The 9,709-nt window shown below is 36.3% G+C and overlaps 1 pseudogene; it reads right to left on the bottom strand.

Annotated features, from left to right (window-relative positions):
* Positions 1 to 2,604: 2,604 nt before the first annotated feature.
* Positions 2,605 to 7,457, bottom strand: LOC101525105 (sorting nexin-10-like; annotated as a pseudogene).
* Between the last annotated feature and the right edge of the window lie 2,252 nt (positions 7,458 to 9,709).

Here is a 9,709-nt window from a genome sequence, read left to right as displayed (position 1 = left end):
TAAGGAGCAGATATTTAGTTTAGTGGTTGAAACATTGCTCAAGGCTTCCCAAACCATTTCAGAGTGAATGGGTTTGATGCCTGACATGATCCTGGGGGCATAGTGATGGCAGCTGCCACCTACATGGGAGACCTCAGCGAAGCTTACAGACCAGCAGTAGGGGGATTAAGTCAGAGGATGAGAGCTTTATCTCTGCCGCTGTCTCTGTCGCTCTGTCTGTACCTTCCTCTGTCTTTATCTGTCTGCTTGCCAAGTAAATAATTGAATTTTTAAAATTAGAGAAATGGAGAATTTTTTAAAAGACAAATTGCAAAACTCAGGTAAGATATGGGTACAAGAACATTTAAATAAAATCAAAATGAAAATGGAGATATTACAGCTAATAAAGGAGAAATAAATACAAGTGGATAAGTAGGGAAAATTGTGAATGATTATATGCCAACAAATTGGAAAGATGAAGAAGGAATATATAAATTCTCAATGTACAAAACTTATATGAACCACTGTTGTGTCATATATAGCTCAGACAATAATAAGTAACTGGATTAAATCTGTTATAAGAAATCCACCACCAACAACAACAAAAAGTTGTGGATTAAATGTGTTCCCTGCTGAATTCTACTCAAATTTGAAGAAATAACTAACACCAGCTCTTACCAAATTATTCAGAGTTGAAATGGAGGGAACTTTTCCCAGTTCTTCCTTTGTGGCCAGAGTTATACTGATCCCCAAACCAGAAAAAGACACAGCAACAACAACAAAAAATCAAGGATAGCTCACTAGCCTCATGAACAAAGATCTATATTTTCAATACTTAACCAGAAAGTTGATTCCTACAGAATATCAAAATCATTCATCATGGTCAACTAGAATTTTTTTTTCTTGAATTGTTAAAAATATGTATACCGTTAAATGTGATACATAAGGTTAATACGATGAAAATAAAAGTCATATGACCATTTAGCACAAAATGCATTTATAAAATTCAACATCCATTTATAAGGAACAAAAACCTTGAATCAATCAGATGCAGAAGGTACAAATATCAATGTAATAAAATCTATTTATGAAAAACCTATAACCAATGTATGAGAGAAGCAGGAAAGTGGGAATAAATTCCTCTAAGATCTGGAACCAGAGAAGGATGTCCACACTCATGACTCTTACCTAAACACTACTGAATATTTTAGCTGGAGCCAGCCATCAACAGACAGAAATTAAACACAAAATACTGATAAAGAAAGTAAAATAATTATCCCTGTATTCACATAATGTGATTAGAAGAGTCTAAGAATCCCAACAAGAGATGAGTGGAACTGAAACAAGAATTCATTAAGGTCAGAGGCTGCAAAACCAACACACAGGCTCAGGAAAAAATTGTTGGAGATGTGTAATAAGCTCACTGAGAAAAAACTTGTGTGAGCATTCAAGTTTGCAATAACTACAAAAAATAAAATATTTTGGGATAAATTTAATCAAGGAGAAATCTTTCAAATGAATGTTGCAAAACAAAACATAAAAAAATAAAGAATATCCAAAATATAGATCGAATTCCAGAGATCATAGATCGGAAGAATATTGTTTTTCTTATTTACTTTCAGTTTTTTTTCTTTCCAGACACCATTTATTTAAGTTGATATGGAACAATGAGAATGTATTTCTGAATGCATGTTTCGCAAATGTAAGTACAATTACTAGCACTATTTGTTTTTATTTAAGATTTATTTTCTTTTATTGGAAAGGCAGAGATACAGAGAATAGCAGAAACAGAGACAGGTCTTGCATCTACTGGTTCACTCCCAAAATTGTCACACTGACTGGACCTGAAGCCAAAAGCTATGAGCTTCTTTATCATTTCTCATATGGATGCAAGTCTCCAAGGCCTTGAGCCATGCCTTGCTGCTTTCCCAAGCCATTAGCAGGGAACTAGCAGCCCTATGGGAATTGGCACTCATATGGAATGCTGGCAGCAGGATCTTCCAGGGCTCCATCCTTTTTTATGTCCTTCCATGTTAAGCATTAGTTCAGTAAGTCTCTATCCACATGGGGCATTTGCTCATCTAGGTGGAAGATAGGATAGTGGAAAGGTTAACTATTTGTAAATATTTCACTCAAATGCCAAAGAGCAAAGGGTTTGCCAGCTCCACCAAATGCACAGCCACTGGTTTGAGATAGTGGGTCATTGCTGCTGCTCTGCAGAATGGTGACATCAGGCCCATAGTATTTCAGGCAGCTCTGTCCCACAGAGTCCTGTCTTGGTTTTAAGAGCTCCCCATATTCATTTATGCTATTTTTCAACAAAAACAATGAGTTTATTTTAAACGTATAATTTATTTCATTTCAGGACAGTATCTCATTAATCAATCAGGTTTAGTTACAAAGGATAAATTTACACTCACAGACTTTCAACATCACACAGAATCTTGTCTGAAACGAGACAATATAAAAATGCCTACTACCAGTAAACAATCCGAAATCATTTGTAAGAGCTTAAATACCTAGTATCATGAGAATGAGCATTAATTGAAAATATATTATTGGAACTCTTTCTTCCCTGTGACTATATTTGATTTGCTTTTCCTAATTTTTCAGGGTTCCCATGATTCATATTTTGCATCCATGTGAGCTGCTGTCATCATAACTGTGTCCAAGTCCAGAGGATGAACTCTGAGTAGCAACCTGCACTGTGGTCTTTCATCTCTTCTCCATCTTCCCCAGGAAATCGTCTGTTTGTCAGGGAGACCTTGTGAAATGCTTCCTCCAACTAGTTCTTCATCTGTCCCTCCCTGCCACTGCCATCTACACTTTGATGTTTCTTGAATTCAGATGATTCTGCACCAAGAGGTGATGGCTGCCATCTGACATCAGGAATGCATTCCGTAAGACCTGACAGGACATTTTCCAAACCTTGGTGATGTTGATCCATATGCTGAAAATTGTTCATGTTGCCAAAAAGCGTTTTAGATGAAAATTCCAGCACTTCTACCAGTAGGCCATTTCTGCAGGCTCTGCCTCAGCCGCACAGACGCTCAGCATCTTGTGCATACATGACATCTTCATTGTAAAAAACTTGTTAGTCTGAATGCAGATCCCACAGTTAATGTAAGAATGGCAGAAGTCCTCCTTCTGGGTCCTGCAATCCTGAACCCACACACTCATGAATTTCTGTTTTGTGCTACTCTGGAAATATCTGTATATCAGAACAAAATCAATGTCATGCCAGTAGGGCTTTCTAGGGGAAAAAGTTATACCAAGAACCCACTGACATTGGCTTCAAACCTCTCTGACACACCAGCCACATCTGTGTATCACCCAAACTTATAAATTTAATATAATCATCACCAAATTACCAATGACATTCTTCATAAATCTACACAAAACAGTCATGAGATTCACACAAAAGAACAAAAGACTGAATAATCAAAGCAATTCTGACCCAAAAGGAAAAAAGATGGAAGCATTACAATGCCCAAATATCAAGGCATACCATGTAGCTGTGGTAACTAAAACAACCACCTTGTACTGGCATAAAAACAGATAAATGAAACAGCATACACATGCCAGAAATTAATCCACATGTTTGTAACTACCTGATTCTTGAAAAATGTGTTAAAATGTACAATGGGGAAAGGACAGTCTATTCAATAAACATTGCTGAGACAATGAGTATCTCTATGCCAAAGACTGAAGCTTGATATCTACTTCTCATTCTACACAAATTCACTCAACATGCATCCAAGACCAAATGTAAGACCTAAAACTATTACACAATAAAAAATATAGGACATTGGCACAGTTCTTTAAAGATCATAAAAGTATAGGCAGCAAACAAAAAATAGCAAGGGTTAGTGCCAAAACTAAAAAACTCCCACAGTCAAGGAAACAAGGATGGGTAGAGACATTTGAGAATAGGATAAAACATTTTCCATCTATGCATTTGACAAAGGATTAACCTCCACAACATTCATGGATATGGGGGATTCAATAACTAGAAAACAAAGAGTGCAATTAAGAGGTTAGAAATGGATCTGAATAAACATTTCTGAGAATTACAAATGACCAACAGCTATAGGAAAAGAGTCTCCATATCATTACACACCCGAGAAGTGCAAAACAAAAGCACTGTGTGGCATCATCTCACCCAACTTAGAATGAATATGGCTGAAACAAAAATAGAATGAAGGATGTGGATTAAAAGGAACCCCAGTAACACTGTGGTTGGGGATGAATTAATAGAGTCATAGAAAACAGCATGAAGGTTCTCAAAAACTGAAAAGCAGGTCTAATGTGTGACCCAGCTAACCCACGACAAGGTTTATGATTAAAGAAAAGGAAACCAATATCATTAAAGAAATAACTGTAATTTTTAATCCAGTCTACTAATTTATGACATTTGATTGATGAAGTTTAAGCCATCCACATCCAAGGTTAATATGAATGGGTGGTAATTTGGTCCTGTCATTTTAGCAATGGGTTGTTCATTGGTTTAGTCTTCTGTTGTTATTTTATTGAAATGTTCTTCACATTTGCTTTTGGTTTCAGTGGGCACTATTCCTTTTCTCTGTCAAGAGAACATCTTTAAATAGCATTTGTAGGGCAGGTTTGGAAGAGGTAAATTCTTTTAACTTTACTGTGGAAGAATTTTATTTCATTTTCAAAGACAAAGGAAAAATTTTGTTGGGTATGTTATCCTGGGCCGACAATTTTTTTGCTTTTAGATCTGGAATATGCTGCTCCATTCTCTTCTGGCCTGTAGAGTTTCTTGTGAGAGGTCTGTGACTTTAATCGGCATTCGTTTCTATGTTAGTTGATTTTTCATGTGCACATTTAAGGATCTTTTCCTTATGTTTGATTGAAGAGAGCTTGATTAACATGTGTCATGGTGAAGATCACTTTTGGTCAACCCTGTTGGGAGTTCTACATCCCTCCTGGATGTTGTTTCCCAATTCTTTATCTAGATTAGGGAAATTTTCCCTTATTATTTTATTAAATATGTTTGTAAACCCAGCTTCTCTTTCTATACCCTATGGAATTCCTATAACTCTTTAAAAACAAAACCCATCTATTTATTGCCTACACGAGACACATTTCACCAATAAAGATCAGCTAAAAGTATATCTCATGGATTTTGTTTTTATTTTGTTAGTTTCACCTCCTCAAAACATTTTCTTCTCACTAAATACTTCAGTGATTCATAGATCATACAGTAGCATCATTTTCTTCAAGAAGGCTCTTGATTTTCTTTTACATTTCTATAGTGACACATTAGTCATTCAGTAGCATGTAATTTAACTTCATGGCATTATTAATTTTTTTCTTCCTGTTATTGGGTTTTTTTGGTGTCTTTTCATTTAAGGGGATGTATAGTTACTGTGTAATGAAGATTATCATATCTAGCAGCATGTAATTTAACTTTGTGGCATTATTAATTTCTGTTTTTTCTCCTGTTATTGATTTTGTATTGTGGCTTTTCATTTAAGGGGATGTATAGTAACTGTTTAATGGAGACTATCATATCCAGATGTGAGGATACCAATGCAGTATGCATCTCTACTTCCAGACAAAGATGGACTCCTAATGAAACAGTTTACTATATCCTGACAATAGGATTCTGGACTCTCTGCCATTGTCCATACCCACAATCATGGATGTGCTGTGCATGAAGAACTATACTATACTAATGATATAAGGGAACTCAGTGAAAGGGGAGTGAGTTAAGGAAGGGATAAGGGAAATCCCAGGGCCTATTGAACTGCATCATAAAATAATAATAATAAAAAGAAGTAAAATTTAAAAAAAGAAATAACTGTATTCCCATGTTCAATGCAGCATGATTCACAATAGCTAAAATGTGAAGTAAACAAAAATGTTCATTAATGGAAGAATAGATAAAGAAAATGTGATATAAATGCACAGTGGAATACTGTTCTGTCATAAGAAAGAATGAAATTCAGACACACCAAATGGCTCTTGACAGATCACCAACACAAGTGAAACAGGCTGGGAAACTGATAATATGACCAAATTCCTGTTGCTTTATAAAGTGATTCATATAGTAAAGTGGAGTGAGGCAGATTTAGAGTTGGTACAGTGACTTCAGATATGGAGAAAAATGAGATTAAAGAAAGTAAATAAGAAGGAATGACAAATCCATGTCACATTTTACTTAAAACTCTGTCTAATATTCTTGTAGGTTTAGTCAATCTGTGATTCTTTATAATTCAATACATTCTCCCAAAAGAGCAGAAATTGATAAATGTGATTTCAGTCAGCCCGTCAAGAATTGATGTTTGTAAAGAGAAGAAATGGAAGCATTTCCTCGCTGATGCATTTCTGTAATAAATCACAGCACTTAGGTCTTAGACCAAACAACATAATGAATCAACAAAAGGAATCCTTGAATGCCTTGCTTTTGTATGGCTCAGAGATATGCTACATTCAAACTACTGCATTGTTTCCTTCACATCAGTAACAGCTCTGATAATTCAAAAAAGTCAATCATGTAATTAATATCTGATTATTAAAGTTGTATTATGAAGAACAGACCAGATGCCATGCGACAGCTTTTTTAGACAAGTAGTTAATTGCAAAATAATGATAATTTGACTTTACAAATTTATCTTCCACATGAATAACAGATTTGTATCTCTCTAAGTTACTGTAGGTATTATTAATGTACTTCATTAAAGAACATTCAGAGGAAACAAGAAAGGGAAAGATGAAACAGAATAGACAGAAGGGCTTTAAATCAATGAAGGCAGTCCCAATGAAAAGAGGGGAAAGAAAAGGTTTAAAGAAAAATTTAAAAAATGCCTAAAATCTTTAATGGAGATCAGCATACAAGAAAACATTTTCTCCTAAACTCTATCAGTTTAGTTTTTAAAATATGTTTTGCCTGTATTACCATTTATTATGGAATTTTAAGTATTTGACTCGCATATATAGGACTTAAACTTTTAACATACTGCATAAAATATGGATTTAAAAACATGTGCTATGCGTAAAAGTTTATCCTCTAAAAATATTAAACTTGTATTTTATATTAATATTTAATATCTTATTAAATATTTGTGTATTAGTATTTATTAGTGTGTTTAATATTGTATTAGTGTCAACAGCTATCAAAAGGTTGGAGCTGTATTTTTCATTAGGCATAGAAAAGTAAGCAGCATAGAAGTAAATCACTTTGTACAACATGAACTTAAAGAGTTTTTCAACGAATCAGGATGAAAATGAAAATGTTTTCACTGAATGACACAGTCATTTATCCTTCATGTCAAAATCATGGAAATGGTAGCCTGCATGTGCTAATGGCCTGTCCTCCATTACACTGAAGAACTGAAAATATGGATGAACCGTGAGTAGCAGTTTTTACTAGGGAGTTACTGTGGTCTTCTGCTCAGACTCCAAAGGAGTTTATCCTCACCTAATTCCTCCTGCAGGCTAAGTGCAGCCATGGTTGTACTTCTGTGTGTAGTTCTTTCCCAGGCAAGTAAACCTGAATTAAACCTCAAGGAAGCTCCCTTTAGGTGTTAAGTGTTGTGATCAAAATGTAAACACAGATTCTTAGAGGAAAAGTCTCCGACCTGTGAAATTTTGTCAAATGTTGTTTTGATGCACATAACTCCATTCATGTTCTACTCAATGAATCCTTTATGTATTGCTGTCTTATTTGCTGCCAATATTCTTGTCCAAGGATTACATGGCCTTCTCTGATAATGTTTCACTTTTACTACCTCCACATAATCACTGTAATGCCACAGACTGTACTTCTTATTTATCAACAGTGGATCTCTGGCTAAGCTTTCTCATCAGCTTTTGCTTGCTTTCTCTTCTTTCTGCTCTCTGATCATTTCGCTATTTTAGTATCTCCTCTGCAGTACTTCCTTGGCTCAGCCTTTTCAAGAGTTTCATCTGCCATTGTATGTTCTTTCTTTCTTCACTGGTCCTCTGGCTAAATCAACTGCTTGCTTGTCTAGTTACACAGATTCACCTGACAGTTGCTCCTACTTCTATTTCCTTGATAGTACTCAGTTTCCGATGTTCAAACTCAAGATCAGGTCGCCCCACCAGAGCAATCCCTGACAGTACTGACTGGGGAGGTCAGAGCACAGGTGAACGGAGGCCCTTGTGCAGAGCCAGGCAGAAGAGCAGCATTTTATTTTTTGCTCACCATTAAATACCATTCACTAGCCTTTGGCATTTTGAATATCCTAATTATATAGTACCTAGGTGCTGGAATCTAAAACATTTATCTATAAAGGAAAAGCTGTTGAGATTAATCTTTACTCATTGTCTCTCTGTTAGATCTGGGCCAAGCTAGACAATGAGTCTTCCGATCTTCTTCGAAGAGGTTCATATAATCTACTCTTGTTTTGGGCCCTTCCTAGGGATGAAGATATTGCAAAAGAGAAAAAAAGATGCAGCCCACATCACAAGAAAGGGTCAAATATGTGTGAGAATATAGACATTCATAGAGCTTCTTTACTTGAGGGCATTCTCCAGTTTATGAAACATGGGGTATACATAATTCAAGCAAAAGCCTGGTGTGGCATACAATTATATGAAACTTTTATTGGATTTGAGAGCCAGAGCATTCATTTGGGAGGGGGTATTATTGCTTACGGAAATGTAGAGGGAGAGACTCCTACAGGAAAAAGCCTGGGAGGATGTTCCAAGAGTTGACATAAATTGTACTTAAATTCATGAATGATGTTGGAACTTTATCTGTGCCAAATAGGCCACATGAGACAAGCCCACAGCTGATATCCTAATCAGTTACGAAAAACTGAGCCCTTTTCCTTTAAGATTAGGAATCAGACCAGGAAACCCTGTGCTGTAGAAATTCTAACAAAAGCAAGTAGGCAGCAGAAATAAAAGGCATCTAAATAAGAAAGCGTGATATGAGAAGCCTCTGCTGATGGCATCAGTTAGTATACCCAAAGAAAATTCTCAAAGATTCATCTCTTCTCCCCAAAGTAACTATTAGAAACCATGCATGAATTCACTACAATTGCAGGCCACAAATCAGTATAGAAAAATCAATACAGTTTCGAGTGGTGGATGCTTTTCCTAGCAATCAAGACATTGCTTGGGATGCCCACATTCTATACTTGAATGAGTTCAAGTCCTGGCTGCATTCCTGATTCCAGCTTCCTGGAATGCACAGCCTGGGAGATAACAGCTCGTGGCACAAGCAGTGGCATCAATGCCACCGACATTGGAAACTGGGCCTGAGCTCCTGGCTCCGTCTCAATCTGGCCCAGTCCCAGCAGCTGCTGCTGCTGCCATCTGGGGAGTGAACTGTTGGAGCAGGAAATAAATATAAACACATTTGAAACACTTATTCAAATTTTTCTGTATTCTAACAATGAAGAATCCATGCGAGGAATTAGGAGAACAATTCTGTTTCAGTGTTAAGAACAGCAGCAAAATATGTATTTTCAGAATGTGTAGATACAGACTCTTTTTTATTTATTATTTTTAATTAATTAATTATATTGTATTATGTGACACAGTTTCATAGGTACTTGGATTCTCCCCACCCCTCCCCAAACCCTCCCACCATGGTGGATTCCTCCACCTTGTTGCATAACCACAGCTCAAGTTCAGTTGAGATTCCCCCATTGCAAGCATATACCAAACATAGAGCCCAGCATCTTATTGTCCAGTCAAGTTCAACGGCTTCTTAGGTATACCCTCTCTGGTC

This window comes from Ochotona princeps, chromosome 6, assembly GCF_030435755.1.
Source record: "Ochotona princeps isolate mOchPri1 chromosome 6, mOchPri1.hap1, whole genome shotgun sequence".
Classification (NCBI taxonomy): Eukaryota; Metazoa; Chordata; class Mammalia; order Lagomorpha; family Ochotonidae; genus Ochotona; species Ochotona princeps.
Note: the sequence above shows the minus strand (reverse complement) of the source record. Positions and strands in the feature narration are given on the sequence as shown.